General features: G+C 42.5%; 1 protein-coding gene across 2 annotated transcripts in view; it reads right to left on the reverse strand.

Annotated features, from left to right (window-relative positions):
* Positions 1–18,709, reverse strand: part of LOC120979212 — a 433,119-nt gene that overhangs the window by 43,335 nt on the left and 371,075 nt on the right. The window lies entirely within an intron of this gene.

The following is an 18,709-nucleotide window of genomic DNA, read 5'->3' on the forward strand; positions in this document are numbered from 1 at the left end:
CTTCTCTATAACATAATACAAACTTCTCTATGACATAACAGCCATACTTCTGCACCATTACAAGTATATGTACAAGATATAGTATCAGATGTTTGTACCATCCAGTGAGATTTGAAAAAATTGCACAGCATTTATGTGCTTTCATATATAGAAATTTACCGTACTTTTTTTTATATAGCAGTCTGAATGTGAAAAGGGATACAAGTCCATACAAATATGACAAATATGATTATGTTGAAGGTCTCATTACTTTTAGGCTGGGTTCAGACCTGAGCGTCTTTGATATGCGCGTTTAACGCGCGTTTTTTACGCGCGTTTTTGACGAGCGTTTTTTGCAATAGTAAACGCGCGTTTGATGCGCGTTTGTGTGATTGACTGCAATGTCCTATGGCCACAAACGCGCGTCAAAACGCCCCAAAGAAGCTCAAGTACTTGTTTGAGCGTAGGGCGTTTTACAGCGCGTTTTTCAGCGCTGTAAAACGCTCAAGTGAGAACCAGGGCCATAGGGAAGCATTGGTTTTCATGTGTTGAGCGTTTTACAGCGCGTTTGAACGCGCTGTAAAACGCTCAAGTGTGAACCCAGCCTTATTCATTTAAAAATGAATTTTCAAGTTAACAATGTCTTCCTACTCATATTTAATAAGTTTTTAAAGGGGTTTTCCAGGTTTTTAATTTTGATGACCTATGCTCAGGAGTCCAACTCTCAGCACCTTCGCCAGTCAGCTGTTTGAAGAGACATTGACACCTCCTCAAAGCTTACCAAGCACAACGCCATCCATTGGATATCGGCTGTGCTTGTATTGCAGCTCAGCCCCATTCACTTGAATGAGACTGAGCTGCACCTAGGGCATGTGACCAATGAATGTGGCATCACTGGCCTAGGAACAGGCCTTGCCAAGTACTGCAGTCTCTTCAAGCTGCTAATCGGAGCAGGTACCGGAAGTCGGACCTGTGACAATCAGATACTGATGACCTGTTCTGAGGATAGGCTATCAATATCAGAAACTTGGACAACTCCTTTAATTAGGAGTGTTGACTGGTTGTGCTGTTATCTTTGGCTTCTAGTATGATTAAATCGAACAGTATTGGTTCGAAAGTTCTAAATGACCACATGGTTTCGGGTGTTAAACTAAGAATGGACAGTTTTTGAGGAGTCTTTCAGGTTAAAGGTGGCCATGCATCTTAGATTATCCTACTGACCACCCCATACATATGCATGCTTGGCTCGGCCAAGTGTGCAATTGTTCTAATAAGGAGAAGTTTTCTGTCTTGGCAACAAAAGAATAGGGCATGTTGAAATCCAACATGTCTGACTCTTGTTTCCATGTCATCAGCTGAAAGTCAGAACACTCCACACACATTAAATGATCAGTCAGCCCTGCTGAAATAGCCCATTTCAAGCAACATGTATATGGGGACCTCTAGGCATTACGCACGTTTGAAGAGATCTTCTTGACAAATTGTGTTTAAATACCAGTAGGTGGTCCTATTTAGAAAACCCATTTTCAGATGGTCAATTAAAGAAATTGGAGTTAATGGAGTGGAGCCCATGTTCAGGACTCTCATCTATAAGCTGGCATACAAGACTGCTACATAGAGCATCTTTTGCTCTGGAGGGCCTGTCACATCTGAACATTATGCATACAGACCATTGACTTCAATGTGTATAGTACATTGTTTAGTCTTTCCTAAAATGGAGGCAAAAGATGGAATATCAGTGTTAGTTACTCGTACCTGTGCTATTAGATTTTTCTGTCCTTTCACAAGTGAATATTGAACAGGAAACATCATTCACTGTGATGAGAATGACCAGACACATGACAGAATAAGAAATATGACTCTGGCTGGCTGTGTCATCTGTGACAGATGATGATTAACTGTTTTCTAAATTTGATGGCAACTTTGATCTACATGCATGTGATTTGTTCTGTACAATAAGAAGATGAATTATTCTAACTGTAAGGAACATTCTTCCTATGTGGCTAAGATAATTAAAGAAGCGGAGCCTGGGCAGGATATCTGGTCTCTTCTCATTACTGAAAGACCAACATGTGACCATGATCAGAAAACTTCTTTTTATCATCTTTACCACACAATGTACACTCTGAAATCAAGTTATATTTATGGTTGAAGTTCACGTAACACTTATTCCTGTCTCTGTGCTTCATGTTGGATTACCTAAGCACAACTGAGTTTCTCAATACCCTCTTTAAAGAGCAGACTCTGGGCAAAAATGATACATTCAGGTGGATTTACTATAACTTACACACCATACAGTGGCATAAGTTCTAGCTGGCTGGTGTAGACTTCAGTTTCTGGCACATGGACTTCCAGAGATGTGCCTAATTTATTAAGAGGCATCTATCCAGCCTTATCTACAATATTTTATATGGTCATATTGAAAGGAAGGCATTGGGGTCTTTTCTTGTCAAGCAACATGGAACTCAGTGGACACTTTCTGTATTATGTCTAGATTATTGTCCTATTTCATCAGCACTGTACACATTGTCTGTATGAAGGCACACAAAGCATGTCTGGTTCCATATTATGAAGCAGTAAGTAGTTTATGTGGAGTTGTTCAGTAACTCCATATGTTGTCATATTATGTTATTCAATGGAACAAGGCATTAAAACACCTCCATATGTCTTGAAGGCATATGGAGGTACAGTAGGGCTCCATATAATTCTATGGGTGCAATATAACAGCTCCATACAACTAGGTTTTACAGAATCATAATACTCCCTTGTGTATGAGACCTTATGTCATAGGGTTCACAAATTTAATCTACAATAGTAATTCTCTAATTTAATGTTATTGGAAGCACTCCCCATGCAAGTGGTAGTCATCTGATAATTCTTTAGGGGTAACAGTCTATGCCTGCTCTGCACTGGCAGAATACAGGCTGCCTTAAATAACATTTCATTTAACATTTCCAGCAGCTCTGCAGGTCAAAAATGCTTCTGCAGGAAGAATTTCCAGCAATTACAATATTGCTATTTATGCTTTTCTCTTGTATAGCCCCACTCATGTTGCATATCCCATCTGATGTTTAAAGAAAATAGTGTATACCATGTAGACAAAAAATAATAGATTTGCTCCTTTATGGAGAGTTTGGATTACATTTTACAAACAGAAGGTCCTAGAAAGAAGCTCAAAGAATAGCCCATATTACTAAAGAGATTGGGAGGTCCAACTCATGAGGAAATAGTGTCCAGGTTATTTAGTTTCAAAAGAGATTACAAGGGAAATATGATCACTGTGCAAAATTATGTTAATGGCCCATTTACCAAATTATGTGGTGACTTGTAATACAAGGTACTGAGTGTGAACACGTGGCCATTTTCTATGAGCTTTAATCTCACTATGAGTCTCATTTACTGCTCTACCTGTGAAATTACATGTCCACTCACACAAGAACAGCTACTGGCAGACAGTGACTGATCCTCACAGTATAAATGGAAAATGGTCATCCCCAGCACAACTAGTAAAAGCATACAGTGAATTTGGAAAGTCTTCAGACCCTTTCACTGCTTTCCCTTTTTTTTTATGTTGCAGCCTTATGCTAAAATGAAAAAAGGTTCACGTTTTCCCCATAATTCTGCCCTAAATAACCCATAATGAGAAAGTGAAAACAAAATGTAAGAAATCTTTGCTAATATATTGAAACGGAAAAACTGAAATTGACATAAGTATTCAAAGTACTGATTTGATGCACCTTTGGCAGCCATGACATCCTCTAGTCTTCTAGGGTATGACGTTACAAAGTTTGCACACCTGGATTTGGGGATTTTCTGCCATTCTCTTTGCAGATCCTCTCAAGCTCTGTGAGGTTGGAAGGCGACCATCGGTGGACAGCCATTTTCAGGTCTCTGCAGAGATGTTCAATTGGGTTCAAGTCAGGGCTCTCACTGGGCCACTCAAGAACATTCACAGAGTTGTCCCTAAGCCAGTCCTGTGTTGTCTTGGCTGTGTGCTTAGGATCAATGTCTTGTTGACTCTGGATCAGATTTTTAATAAGAATATCTCTGTACTTTGCTCCATCAGCTTTCCCTCAACCCTGACAAATCTCCCTGTCCTAGCCACTGATAATCACCCCCACAGCATGATGCTGCCACTACCATGCTTCACTGTAGAGATGGTAATGGGCTGGTGATGAGCATGGCACTTAGAATTGAGGCCAAAAAGTTGAATCTTGGTCTCATTAGACCAGAGAATATTTCTCACAGTCTGAGAGTCCTTTAGGTGCTTTTTTGCAAACTCTAGGAAGGCTTTCATTTATCTTTTACTGAGGAGAGGCTTCTTTCTGGCCTCTCTTCCATAAAGCCCTGATCGGTGGATTGCCACAGTGATGGTTGACCTTCTGGAAGTTTCTCTCATCTGCACACAGGATATTTAGAGCTTAGCATGTACAACCATTGGGTTCTTGGTTACCTATGTTACCAAGGCCCTTCTCCCCAGTTTGCTTTTGTGGCAAGCTCTAAGAAGAGTCCTGGTTATTCCAAACTTCTTTAATTTAAGAATTATGTAGGTCATTGTGCTGTTGGGAACTTTCAGTGCAGCAGATTTTTTCTTGACTTCTCCAGATCTTTGCTTCCACACAATCCTGTGTCTGAGCTCTACAGGCAGTTCTTTCATCATCATGGCTTGGTTTTTGCTTTTATATGCATTGTCAGCTGTGAGACCTCATATAGACAGGGGTGTATCTTTCCAAATAATGTCCAATCAACTAAATTTGCCACAGGTGGGCTCCAATCAAGGTGTAGACATATCTCAAAGATGACTAAGAGAAATGGGAGACTCCAGAGCTAAATTTCAAATGTCATCGCAAAAGGGTTTCAATACTTATGTCCAAACAAAATGTTAGTTTTTCCTTTTTAATAAATTTGCAAACATTTTGAAAATTCTCTTTTCACTTTCTCATTATCAGGTGTTGAGTGCAGAATGATGCGGAAAACATATTTTTTTAAATGTTAGCACAAGGCCACAAAAATGTGAAAAGGGTCTGAAAACTTTCCAAGTTTATTGTAGATTATACTTACTTAAGGATTTGTAAATTTTCAAGATGATGAGGATATCCCCCTTTAATGCACTCCTCTTGATTATGGTCACTAAGGGAGGTCATTTATCAAACTAGTGTAAAGTAGAACTGGCTTAATTGCCCATAGCAACCAATCAGATTCATCCTTTAATTTTCCAAAGGAGCTGTCCAAAATGAAAGGTGGAATCTGATTGGTTGCTATGGGCAACTTAGCCAGTTCTAATTTACACCAGTTTGATAAATGATACATTTTTGATATGTCATAAGGACATATCAACGGTTTTGATCGGTGGGGTCTTAGTGTTGAAACCACCAGTGACTGCTAGAATGAGGAGAGAGAAGCACTTCACGCTCTCTCACTGTAGGAGAGGAATGGAGACTTGGCCCATAGACTTTCTATTGACTTTGTCTTGCTTTCTCTCCTGCAGTGAGGAGAAAAAGCATGCTACATGAGCGCTTCTCTCCCCTCGTTCTAGCGATCGGTAGGGGTCTTGGCACTCAGACCCCCACCAATCAAAACTTTTGATATGTCTCTATGACATATCAAAGTTTTATTAAAACTTAGTGACCCTTTACATTTCAAAGAGGAACTGTTATATTTAGATTGGTCATAGAGTAGTACTTCCAAACAAACACTGGGGCAGATTTACTCATCCTCATTAAAATGGCTCATGCGGTTATAATAAATGTGGTGAACTCCTTGACACTTTTGTCTAACTTTACACCAACTATTGGTTGGCTTACCTTGTGCCACATGTTTGGTACACACTACCCCATATTAAGCCATGCTCCCTTGCCGTGCCGGAAAACCAAAACAAGCAAGCTAGGCACAATGGATTATTCCCAAAAAATATTTTGTGTGCATTCTCTTCATAAATAGGTCTAAAACTTGATATGGCATTATGTAGCTGAAATGCACCAAATTTTTGGAGCATTTTTCAATAATATCTGTGCAGAATCACATTAGTAAATACGTTTTAGATATTGCAAGAGTCATAATTAGAGATGAGTGAATGTCTCAAAAATTTGATTCGGCCACTTAGCCAAATTTTCCATAAAAATTTGCTTCAATCCGAATTAATTTGCGACGAATCGCATTAAAAAACGTCTATTTCCGGGTGGCATAGAGCCTTTATATGGGTTTAGAACACTAAATAATAATGTACTATTGAAAAATCCAGCGTCTCCATGATAAATCTGCAGCGTGATGGTCCTGTGTGGCTTCTACACACTTTCAAAATAATCCTTCAATGGGGCGAATAGATGCCGGATGACCGGGATGCTCCATGACCTTCCAAGCAGCTGCTGTCGGGAGCAGCGGTTCATTTCTGAGATGTCCATATAGTGCAGGGGGAATCCGAAGGCTGTCTCCATCTTCGTGAACCACAGGATGCCCTCCTTTTCATTTCTATGATGACTGGGAACACGTGATGTTTTCACCGGACGTAGAGACCGGGGCCTGGTTGGTTGGTTTGAATCTTGACTAATTTTGCGACTCTTCCGGGCTCTAAGCTATCTTGAAGCTTTGTCTTCTCATTGTCTGTAGCTACTGGAGGCCTGTTCATGCCAGGCAGGTTTCCCCCAGAAGTATCTTGGTCGATGAGCAGCCAATACCGCACTTGCAGCAATCTTGACAGGATTAGTCTCCAGGTGGAGAGGAATTGTTTTCTTGGCATGCATTCTCCATCGCAAAACACCACGTCGTTGAATAAACAGAAGACTGGCCAATTCTCTCCTGTAGTAGACCAAATTTTTATTTTATTAGTAAATGTATTATAGTAAATATTTTATTATTAAATTAATTAAATATAATAAGGATGCCCTCCTTTTCATTTCTATGATGACTGGAAACTCGTGATGTTTTCACCGGATGAAGAGACTGGGGCCTGGCTGGTTGGTTTGAATCTTGACTAGCTTCGCAAATTGCGACTCTTCTGCGCTCCAAGCTATCTTAAAGCTTTGTCTTCTCATTGTCTGTAGCTACTGGAGGCCTGTTCATGCCAGGCAGGTTTCCCCCAGAAGTATCTTGGTCGATGAGCAGCCAATATCGCACTTGCAGCAATCTTGACAGGATTCGTCTCCAGGTGGAAAGGAATTGTTTTCTTGGCATGCTTTCTCCATCGCAACACCACATCGTTGAATAAACAGAAGACTGGCCAATTCTCTCCTGTCTTAGGCAAGATGTAATTTTTATTTGTAAATTGATTAAATATTTAATATTAAATTGAACCGAAACTTGATTAAAATTATAAGAAAGTATACTTAAATTCGCCAAAACTGACCAAATAACTCAAGTATGAACTCTTACAGGTCCATGTTAGTGTCAAGAAGAAGCGCACTTCTTTTAAACCCTCATCAGCTTATTCCACATAGATGTCTACAGAACCTATTCTATTAAACGCTTATATAAGTAGAGCACCCCTGACAGAGTGGAGAGGGTGCCAGCAGTAAATTTGTGTTGACGTCACTGATAACCCACAAACCCACAAAAAACGGATCCTGTCTGTGGGGCAAACGCTTTCACTCAGTCAGCATTTGTTCAATAAACCATCAGTATTGCTAATGCCAAAATAAAAAAACAGGAGTGGATCTAAAACAGAGATGACATGTCAATGGAATATTTACTTCTGTGTTTTGTACCCACTCCTGCTTTTGGCTACCAAATCACAAGCCAATTCTGATGGGACCATACAAGCCTTACAGCTGCTACACAGACAGGATCCGTTGTGCGCCTCATTTTATCTTCCTTCTTACAGATCAGAAGAAAGATCAAACAAATCATATAAATCATGATGTCAGCCAGGCCGAAAGGCAAAATAGTGGCCCAGTCGTGAAGTGGGGAGGGGGAACAGCATGAGAAGTCCACAGAGTGGACCTATGACATAGTGGTGAGGTGGAAGCAGCATGAAGAGACCACAGAGTGGCAAGGTGACATAGTTTGGAGGTGGCGGCAGCATCAGGAGGCCACAGAGTGGCAAGGTGACAAAGTGTGGATATGGCAGCAGCATCCAGAGACCACAGAGTGGCAAGGTGACATAGTTTGGAGATGGCAGCAGCAGCTGCATCAGGAGACCACAAAGTGACCCGGTAACAGAGTGGGGTGGTGGGTGGCAATACCAGTAACCTCTGACGAAGGTGGGTGAAATAAGGAGCACTTGGCATCAGATGTGTGGCATCAAGCGGGTTGGAGCTTCAAAGTAGTAGCTGAGGCAGGTAGTCAGAAGAAACCAGTCTCCTGTATCAAATGTTGGTGTGGCACCATGGATTATCTAGTCTGATGCATCAGAATTAGTGTTGATCGCGAATATTCTAATCACAAAGTTTTATCGTGAATATTGGCACATCGAGAATTCGCGAATATTCTAGATTTTTTTTCCTCTGTACCCATGATCCCTCACTGCTTCTTGCTTGTGGGCCAATGAGAAGGCTGCAATATCTTTGATTTTAGGAGTAGTGTTGATCGCAATTTTCCGATTGCCAATTTTCGCCCAAATATTCGCGAAATATCGCAAATTCGAATATTGCTCCTGCCGCTCATCACTGATCAGGAATTGGTGGTTGGAAATTCTGGCTGATCCACGCCTGATTCATCTTAACAAAGGTCAGTCTCTCAACATTTTGGGTGGACAGGCGAGTTCTCCTTGGGGTAACTATGGCCCCTGCTGCACTAAACACCCGCTCTGATGCCACACTACTGGCCGGGCAGGACAGCTTTTCCAGAGCAAACTCTGCAAGTTGCGGCCACAAATGCAGTTTGGCTACCCAGTAGTCCAGCGGATCTTCAATGTGGGATGACAGGGTGCTGTCCAAGTATGCCACCCCTTGCTGGTTCAGGTCCTGCTCTACGTCTAGCTGCTGCTGTTGAGTAGTTTCTTCACTATGCGGGTGAAAAAAGCTAGTCATCAGCAACTGTAGACTCAGGCTGCTGCTGATGGAGCTGGTACTGCTCCTGCCACCCCACCCCTCCCCAGCAGCCATGGCAGTGGAATGTGAGCGCAGAGGGCCCCCCCCGGTCAGACATGCAAGAGGAGGGACGATGGTGCAGATAAGCAGCAGCCAACTGACTACATATGATGTTTCTGTAGTAGTTCAGTTTGTCCTCCCTCTCGGTGGGTGTAAAAAAGGCCCCCATTCTGGACCGGTAGCAAGGGTCCAACAAGGTGGAAAGCCAGAAGTCATCCCTCTGCCGAATATTGACTATTCGGCTGTCACTACGCAAGCAAGCGAGCATGCATCGTGCCATTTGTGCAAGTGACTTGGAGGGACTCCCTGCCTCCATTTCCCCTGCATACTGCCACGGTGTGTCCGGGTCCTCTTTCTCGTCTTCCTCATCGCCATGTAGCTCCTCTGGCTGCTCCTGCTCCTCCTGTCCTGTCAGCTTAGTAGAAAAACCACCCATTTGGCTACACATTGCCTGTGCTCCAATGTCCTCCTCCCCCTCCCCCTCCTCCTCCCCCTCCCCCTCCTCCTCTTCCAGTTCAGCCCCCATAGGGCTCATGTGGCTTTGAGATCGAGGCACCACATCTCCTGTCCCCTGACCAGCCATTGTTACCAGCATCTGTTCCAGGACCTGAAGCAGCGGAATGACGTTGTTCATTCCGTAGTCCTGGCGACTGACAAATAACGTGGCATCCTCAAAGTGCCTGAGCAAACGGCAGGTGTCATGCATGAGCTGCCACTGGCTGTCATTGAAGTTACACAGTGGAGTATTCCTATCCGCTTGTATCATCAAGAAATCGTTGATGGCCTTTCTCTATTCGTATAGTCGGTCCAACATATGGAGGGTGGAATTCCAACGGGTCGAAACGTCGCATATCAGCCTATGTTGGGGGATGTCGTTCTGCCGCTTCAGCTCAAGGAGGGTGTGTTTTGCGGTGTACGAGTGGCTGAAGTGCATGCAAAGTTTCCTGGCCATTTTTAAGATGTCTTGCAGATAGGTGGAAGACTTCAGGAATAGTGTTGGGCACGAATATTCAAATCAAGAATATTAATCGCGAATATCGGCACTTTGAGAATTCGCGAATATTTAGAGTATAGTAATATGTATTCGTAATTTCGAATATTCTAGATTTTTTTTCATCAGTAACCTCCCTTCTTGCTTGTGGACAATGAGAAGGCTGCAATGTCTTTGTCTGAGCTTAGCAACATCCCTGGCAACCAATAGGAAAGTTGCCTACCCCTTACCTCCCCAGCAGCCATTTTCTACAGTTTTTTAAAGTTCTAAGAGAGACAGCAGTGTGGTTTCAACACTACATTAGATAGATAGTTAGATAGCTTATACACTGCGTGCAGAATTATTAGGCAAATGAGTATTTTGACCACAACATCCTCTTTATGCATGTTGTCATACTCCAAGCTGTATAGGCTCGAAAGCCTACTACCAATTAAGCATATTAGGTGATGTGCATCTCTGTAATGAGAAGGGGTGTGGTCTAATGACATCAACACCCTATATTAGGTGTGCATAATTATTAGGTAACTTCCTTTCCTTTGGCAAAATGGGTCAAAAGAAGGACTTGACAGGCTCAGAAAAGTCAAAAATAGTGAGATATCTTGCAGAGGGATGCAGCACTCTTAAAATTGCAAAGCTTCTGAAGCGTGATCATCGAACAATCAAGCGTTTCATTCAAAATAGTCAACAGGGTCACAAGAAGCGTGTGGAAAAACCAAGGCGCAAAATAACTGCCCATGAACTGAGAAAAGTCAAGCGTGCTGCTGCCAAGATGCCACTTGCCACCAGTTTGGCCATATTTCAGAGCTGCAACATCACTGGAGTGCCCAAAAGCACAAGGTGTGCAATACTCAGAGACATGGCCAAGGTAATAAAGGCTGAAAGACGACCACCACTGAACAAGACACACAAGCTGAAACATCAAGACTGGGCCAAGAAATATCTCAAGACTGATTTTTCTAAGGTTTTATGGACTGATGAAATGAGAGTGAGTCTTGATGGGCCAGATGGATGGGCCCGTGGCTGGATTGGTAAAGGGCAGAGAGCTCCAGTCCGACTCAGACGCCAGCAAGGTGGAGGTGGAGTACTGGTTTGGGCTGGTATCATCAAAGATGAGCTTGTGGGGCCTTTTCGGGTTGAGGATGGAGTCAAGCTCAACTCCCAGTCCTACTGCCAGTTTCTGGAAGACACCTTCTTCAAGCAGTGGTACAGGAAGAAGTCTGCATCCTTCAAGAAAAACATGATTTTCATGCAGGACAATGCTCCATCACACGCGTCCAAGTACTCCACAGCGTGGCTGGCAAGAAAGGGTATAAAAGAAGAAAATCTCATGACATGGCCTCCTTGTTCACCTGATCTGAACCCCATTGAGAACCTGTGGTCCATCATCAAATGTGAGATTTACAAGGAGGGAAAACAGTACACCTCTCTAAACAGTGTCTGGGAGGCTGTGGTTGCTGCTGCACGCAATGTTGATGATCAAAACACTGACAGAATCCATGGATGGAAGGCTTTTGAGTGTCCTTGCAAAGAAAGGTGGCTATATTGGTCACTGATTTGTTTTGTTTTTGAATGTCAGAAATGTATATTTGTGAATGTTGAGATGTTATATTGGTTTCACTGGTAAAAATAAATAATTGAAATGGGTATATATTTGTTTTTTGTTAAGTTTCCTAATAATTATGCACAGTAATAGTCACCTGCACACACATATATCCCCCTAAAATAGCTAAAACTAAAAACAAACTAAAAACTACCAAAAATATTCAGCTTTGATATTAATGAGTTTTTTGGGTTCATTGAGAACATGGTTGTTGTTCAATAATAAAATTAATCCTCAAAAATACAACTTGCCTAATAATTCTGCACTCCCTGTATAGCTTATATATACAGGGAGTGCAGAATTATTAGGCAAGTTGTATTTTTGAGGATTAATTTTATTATTGAACAACAACCATGTTCTCAATGAACCCAAAAAACTCATTAATATCAAAGCTGAATATTTTTGGAAGTAGTTTTTAGTTTGTTTTTAGTTTTAGCTATTTTAGGGGGATATCTGTGTGTGCAGGTGACTATTACTGTGCATAATTATTAGGCAACTTAACAAAAAACAAATATATACCCATTTCAATTATTTATTTTTACCAGTGAAACCAATATAACATCTCAACATTCACAAATATACATTTCTGACATTCAAAAACAAAACAAATCAGTGACCAATATAGCCACCTTTCTTTGCAAGGACACTCAAAAGCCTGCCATCTATGGATTCTGTCAGTGTTTTGATCTGTTCACCATCAACATTGCGTGCAGCAGCAACCACAGCCTCCCAGACACTGTTCAGAGAGGTGTACTGTTTTCCCTCCTTGTAAATCTCACATTTGATGATGGACCACAGGTTCTCAATGGGGTTCAGATCAGGTGAACAAGGAGGCCATGTCATTAGATTTTCTTCTTTTATACCCTTTCTTGCCAGCCACGCTGTGGAGTACTTGGACGCGTGTGATGGAGCATTGTCCTGCATGAAAATCATGTTTTTCTTGAAGGATGCAGACTTCTTCCTGTACCACTGCTTGAAGAAGGTGTCTTCCAGAAACTGGCAGTAGGACTGGGAGTTGAGCTTGACTCCATCCTCAACCCGAAAAGGCCCCACAAGCTCATCTTTGATGATACCAGCCCAAACCAGTACTCCACCTCCACCTTGCTGGCATCTGAGTCGGACTGGAGCTCTCTGCCCTTTACCAATCCAGCCACGGGCCCATCCATCTGGCCCATCAAGACTCACTCTCATTTCATCAGTCCATAAAACCTTAGAAAAATCAGTCTTGAGATATTTCTTGGCCCAGTCTTGACGTTTCAGCTTGTGTGTCTTGTTCAGTGGTGGTCGTCTTTCAGCCTTTCTTACCTTAGCCATGTCTCTGAGTATTGCACACCTTGTGCTTTTGGGCACTCCAGTGATGTTGCAGCTCTGAAATATGGCCAAACTGGTGGCAAGTGGCATCTTGGCAGCTGCACACTTGACTTTTCTCAGTTCATGGGCAGTTATTTTGCGCCTTGGTTTTTCCACACGCTTCTTGCGACCCTGTTGACTATTTTGAATGAAACGCTTGATTGTTCGATGATCACGCTTCAGAAGCTTTGCAATTTTAAGAGTGCTGCATCCCTCTGCAAGATATCTCACTATTTTTGACTTTTCTGAGCCTGTCAAGTCTTTCTTTTGACCCATTTTGCCAAAGGAAAGGAAGTTGCCTAATAATTATGCACACCTAATATAGGGTGTTGATGTCATTAGACCACACCCCTTCTCATTACAGAGAGGCACATCACCTAATATGCTTAATTGGTAGTAGGCTTTCGAGCCTATACAGCTTGGAGTAAGACAACATGCATAAAGAGGATGATGTGGTCAAAATACTCATTTGCCTAATAATTCTGCACGCAGTGTATAATACAGATAGTTAGTGGGAAATAGTCAGTGTAGGTGATATCCTGATATAATGTAGCTGTCCATACATACATGCAGACCTGCTAAAATGTGGTTTCAGGTATAGCGTCAAAATATTCGCATCATTAGTGCCGATTAGCGCAATCGCGAATATATTGGAGCACTCTAACTGCATATTAACCACCTGCCATCTGGGCCATTTGCCCCCTTTCTGACAAGGCCAAATTTTGCAAAACTGACATATCTCACTTTATGTGGTAATAACTTTGGAACGCCTTTATTTATCCAAGTCATTCAGAGATTGTTTTCTCGTGACACATTGTACTTCATGATAGTCATAAATTTGAGTCAAAATATTTCACCTTTATTTATGAAAAAATCCCAAATTTACCCAAAAATTTAAAAAATTCGCAATTTTCTAAATTTCAATTTCTCTGCTTTTAAAACAGAAAGTGATACCTCATAAAATCTTTATTATTTAACATTCCTCATATGTCTACTTTATGTTGGCATCATTTTGGAAATATCATTTTATTTTTTTAGGACGTTAGAAGGCTTAGAAGTTTAGAAGCAATTCTTCAAATTTTTAAGAAAATTGGCAAAACCCACTTTTTAAGGACCAGTTCAGGTCTGAAGTCACTTTGTGGGGCCTACATAGTGGATACCCCCATAAATGACCCCATTGTAGAAACTACACCCCTTAAGGTATTCAAAACCGATTTTACAAACTTTGTTAACCCTTTAGGCGTTCCACAAGAATTAAAGGAAAATGGAGATCAAATTTTTAAATTTCACTTTTTTGGCAGATTTTCCATTTTAATCAATTTTTTTCTTTAACACATCGATGGTTAACAGCCAAACAAAACTCAATATTTATTACCCAGATTCTGCGGTTTACAGAAACACCCCACATGTGGTCATAAACTGCTGTATGGGCACACGGCAGGGCGCAGAAGAAAAGGAACTCCACATGGTTTTTAGATGCCATGTCCCATTTGAAGCCCCCTGATGCACCCTTACAGTAGAAACTCCCAAGAAGTGACCCCATTTTGGAAACTAGGGGATAAGGTGCCAGTTGTATTAGTACTATTTTTGGGTACATATGATTTTTTGATCATTCATTATAACACTTTATGGGGCAAGGTGACCAAAAAATTGGTTGTTTTAGCACAGTTTCTATTTATTTATTTTTACAGCGTTCACCTGAGGGGTTCAGTCAAGTGACATTTTCATAGAGCAGATTGTTACGGACGTGGCGATACCTAATATGTATACTTTTTCTCATTTATTAAAGTTTTATACAATAATAGCATTTTTGAAACAAAAAAATTATGTTTTAATGTGTCCATGTTCTGAGAGCTATAGTTTTTTTTATTTTTTGAGAGATTTTCTTATGTAGGGGCTCATTTTTTGCGGGATGAGGTGACGGTTTTATTGGTACTATTTTGTGGGACATACGCGTTTTTGATCACTTGGTGTTGCACCTTTTGTGATGCAAGGTGACAAAAATTGCTTGTTTTGACACAGTTTTTTTTTTTTTTTACGGTGTTCACCTGAGGGGTTAGGTCATGTGATATTTTTATAGAGCTGGTTTTTACGGACGCGGAAATACCTAATATGTATACTTTTTTTTATTTGTTTCACTTTAACACAATAATAGCATTTTTGAAACCAAAAAATGATGTTTTAGTGTCTCCATGTTCTAAGAGCTATAGTTTTTTTTATTTTTTGAGAGATTTTCTTATGTAGTGGCTCATTTTTTGCGGGATGAGGTGACGGTTTTATTGGTACCATTTTGTGGGACATACGCGTTTTTGATCACTTGGTGTTGCACCTTTTGTGATGCAAGGTGACAAAAATTGCTTGTTTTGACACAGTTTTTTTTTTTTTTTTTTACGATGTTCACCCGAGTGGTTAGGTCATGTGATATTTTTATAGAGCTGGTTTTTAGGGACGCGGCAATACCAAATATGTCTATTTTATTTTATTTTTTCTATTTTTAACTTTTTTTTTTCATTCCTTACTTGGGGACTTTTTTTTTTTACATGTGAAACTTTTTTTTATTTTTTTATTTTCAACCTTTTATTTTTATTTATTTTATTTTACACTTTTCGTCCCCCATAAGGTCATACAAGACCTCTGGGGGACATTTACTTCACTTTTTCTTTTTTTTTTCACTGTTGATTTCTCCTGTAACTGGGGCTGACATAGTAGCCCCAGTTACAGAAGAAATGCACCCCTAGAGAGGCTGTACAGCAGCAATCCAGCGCTGTACAGCCTCAGTGCAGGGCTGATCGAGGTCTCTGAGAGACCTCACACAGCCCCTGCACTCTCCGGTCACGGCGGTCAAATGACCGCCGGGCCGGAACAGGAAGCGCATAGCGCTTCCTTCTCTGCATACACAGCGCTCGGTGAGCGCTGTGTCTGCAGCGATCCAGAAGGCAGGGACACCTGGGCACTGTCCCTGCCTTCTCTAAGGGTTGCCCTGCTGTCACTGACAGCGGGCAACCCGATCAGCAGCTGCACGATTAGCGTGCAGCTGCTATTTCTGAAAGGACGTTTTAAAACGTGCTTTCAGAAATAGAGGTCCACCCATAGGACGTTTATATTTGCAAATATCTACCCAAATATTCGTGAAATATTGCAAATTCCAATATAGCCCCTGCTGCTCATCACTATTCAGGAACCGCTTGACAATCAGATGGAACACGTGTACCATGAAGAGCGCATGGCTCAGCTTTCCTTGATGCAGCGCCGACACCATGTTCTTCCCGTTGTCGGTTAGCATGGTTCCGATTTTCAGTTGTCACGGAGAAAGCCAGGATTCGATTTCTTGATGCATCACACAGAGCATTTCCTCCCCTGTGTGACTCCGTTCGCCAAGGCAAACCATGTGCAGAACAGCGTGACACCGCCGAGCCCTGCACATGTGGTATGCTGGAGGGGCACTGTGACTTGTCACTGCAGTGGAGGCTGAGGACATGGTGGAGGATGAGGAGGCAGAGGTGGACATTGTCGCAGGACCAACGGCGTGACAACGTGGAGGCGGAAGCGGCGTCACCAGGGCAAGTTGCTGGTGTGGCTCTGCAGGAGCCACATTCACACAGTGGGCCGTAAAGGACATGTATTGTCCCTGACCGTAGTTACAGCTCCACACGTCGGCACTGCCGTGCACTTTGGCAGACACAGACAGACTCAAGGACTGGCCCACCTTCTGTTCTACATGTGTGTGCAAAGCTGGTACTGCATTTTTGGAAAATAAATGACGGCTTTGGACTCTCTACCTCGGCTCGTCACAAGCAATCAGTTCTCTGAAAGGTGCAGAGTCCACCACTTGGAAAGGGAGGGACTGCAGCACCAGCAACTTGGACAGGAGCACGTTCAGCTTCTGTGCCGTTGGATGTATGCAAGCATACTGCTGTCTCTTGGCAATCGCTTCGGTAATTGATTGCTGATGGAATGACTGACGAGGAGTAGGAGCAGGAGCATCTGGACCAGCAGAAGATGGGATTGACAGACAGCTCCCTTCGGCTGAGGTGGTGGAGCCTTGACTGGCTGAAACTGGGTGCTTGCCACTGGGCGATAAAGCGGTAGCTGCGGCAGGCTGGACCACGATTCACATCAGAGCCACGGTTCTCCCAGGCCACTTTATGGTGACACTGCATATGTTGACACAGGGCCATGGTGCCAACATTTGCACCCTGCCCACGCTTCACCTTCTGCCCACATATTCTACATATGGCCATGTTGACCTCCTCTGGCGACTTCACAAAAAACTGCCACACCGCCGAGTACCTTATCTTCCCCCCAACACTACTCACTAGCTGACTGCTACCGCCACTGCCTCTGTGAACCCCTGCACCACTCCTTTCCGGAAAGGTAGGCTGCTGCAAAGCGGGTGTTCTACCCCATGCCCGTTTGGCTCCGGACCTCCCACTGCTGCCACCCTGCTGACTCCCAACTTGCTGGATCACGGGCAAGCTGCCATCCTCTTCTCTTGATGATGACGAAGCCCCTTCTTCACCCAGCTCCCAAGTGCAATCGGCTTCATCATCATCAAGTAATCTCTGCACATCACTGATGTCCTCCTCAATGGTCTCTGGTTCAGGAGCTTGACAACTCGCAACACAAGCTCCCGCGGCACTCTCCTCATCACTACTTGCCCGCCTAGCGGAGGAAGCAGCGGATGTCTCCTCCAGATCTTGGCTGGGCAGTAGCTGCTGACTGTCCTCTAGTAGCTCTTCCTCGCTGAAAAGTGGAGCTGAGTCTACAGCATATAATACTTCTTGCTGTGAGGGAACTGAAAAGGACAGAGGCAGGTTGAGGACAGGTGATGGCACAGGGCCTGCTCCCGGGCCATGCCAACCAAGGGTTGTGTCTGACGAACATACCGACTGTTGGCTGGGGGTGTCTGATGTCACATGGGATGACGTAGATGACCAAGTTAACCAATCAAGAACCGCTGGGTTGCTGGTCAAGACACGACCGCTAGATGACACTGGGAGATCAGGCCTCTCACTGCGACTCCTGATGCCACGCCCCCTTACTCTGCTGCGACCTCTGCATAGAAACATTCAGGCCTCTTCCACTCTTCTGTGCATGGCCTTGCACTTCTCTGTCTGACATACTTGTAGCTGAACTAAACAAATTAAACGGAAATTAAAACACCCCTAAAAGCGACGAATATATGTTTCTTTTTGCACTGAAATAGGCCACTAAATAATTTCTGCGCAAATACCAGCAAACGTGAACGGAGCATACATTTCTCATATTGTACTGAAATAGGCCACTAAATTATTTCTGCGCAAATAACACTAAATGTGAACGGCGTGTATTTTTCTCTTTTTCTCTTGAAGTATGACAAGAAACGCTTTTAGCGCAAATTAACACCAAATGTGAACAGCGTCTATTTTTCTTGTATTGTACTGAACTGACAATAAATGTTTTTACGAAAAATAACACCAAATGTGAACAGCGTCTATTTTTCTCATATTGTACTGAACTGACAATAAATGTTTTCACCACAAATAACATCAAATGTGAACAGCGTCTATTTTTTCGTATTGTACTGAACTGACAATAAATGTTTTTAGTGCAAATAACACCAAATGTGAACAGCGTCTATTTTTCTCATATTGTACTATAATAAGGCACTAAACGCTTTCACCATATATATAGCTGCAGAGGTGAACAGAGTATATATTTCTCTTTTTCCACAGATATAAGTCACCAAAGGCTTTTCAAATTAAGACTTGCACCCCTACAACAAAT

The sequence above is a fragment of the Bufo bufo genome, chromosome 1 (assembly GCF_905171765.1).
Source record: "Bufo bufo chromosome 1, aBufBuf1.1, whole genome shotgun sequence".
NCBI classification, from domain to species: domain Eukaryota; kingdom Metazoa; phylum Chordata; class Amphibia; order Anura; family Bufonidae; genus Bufo; species Bufo bufo.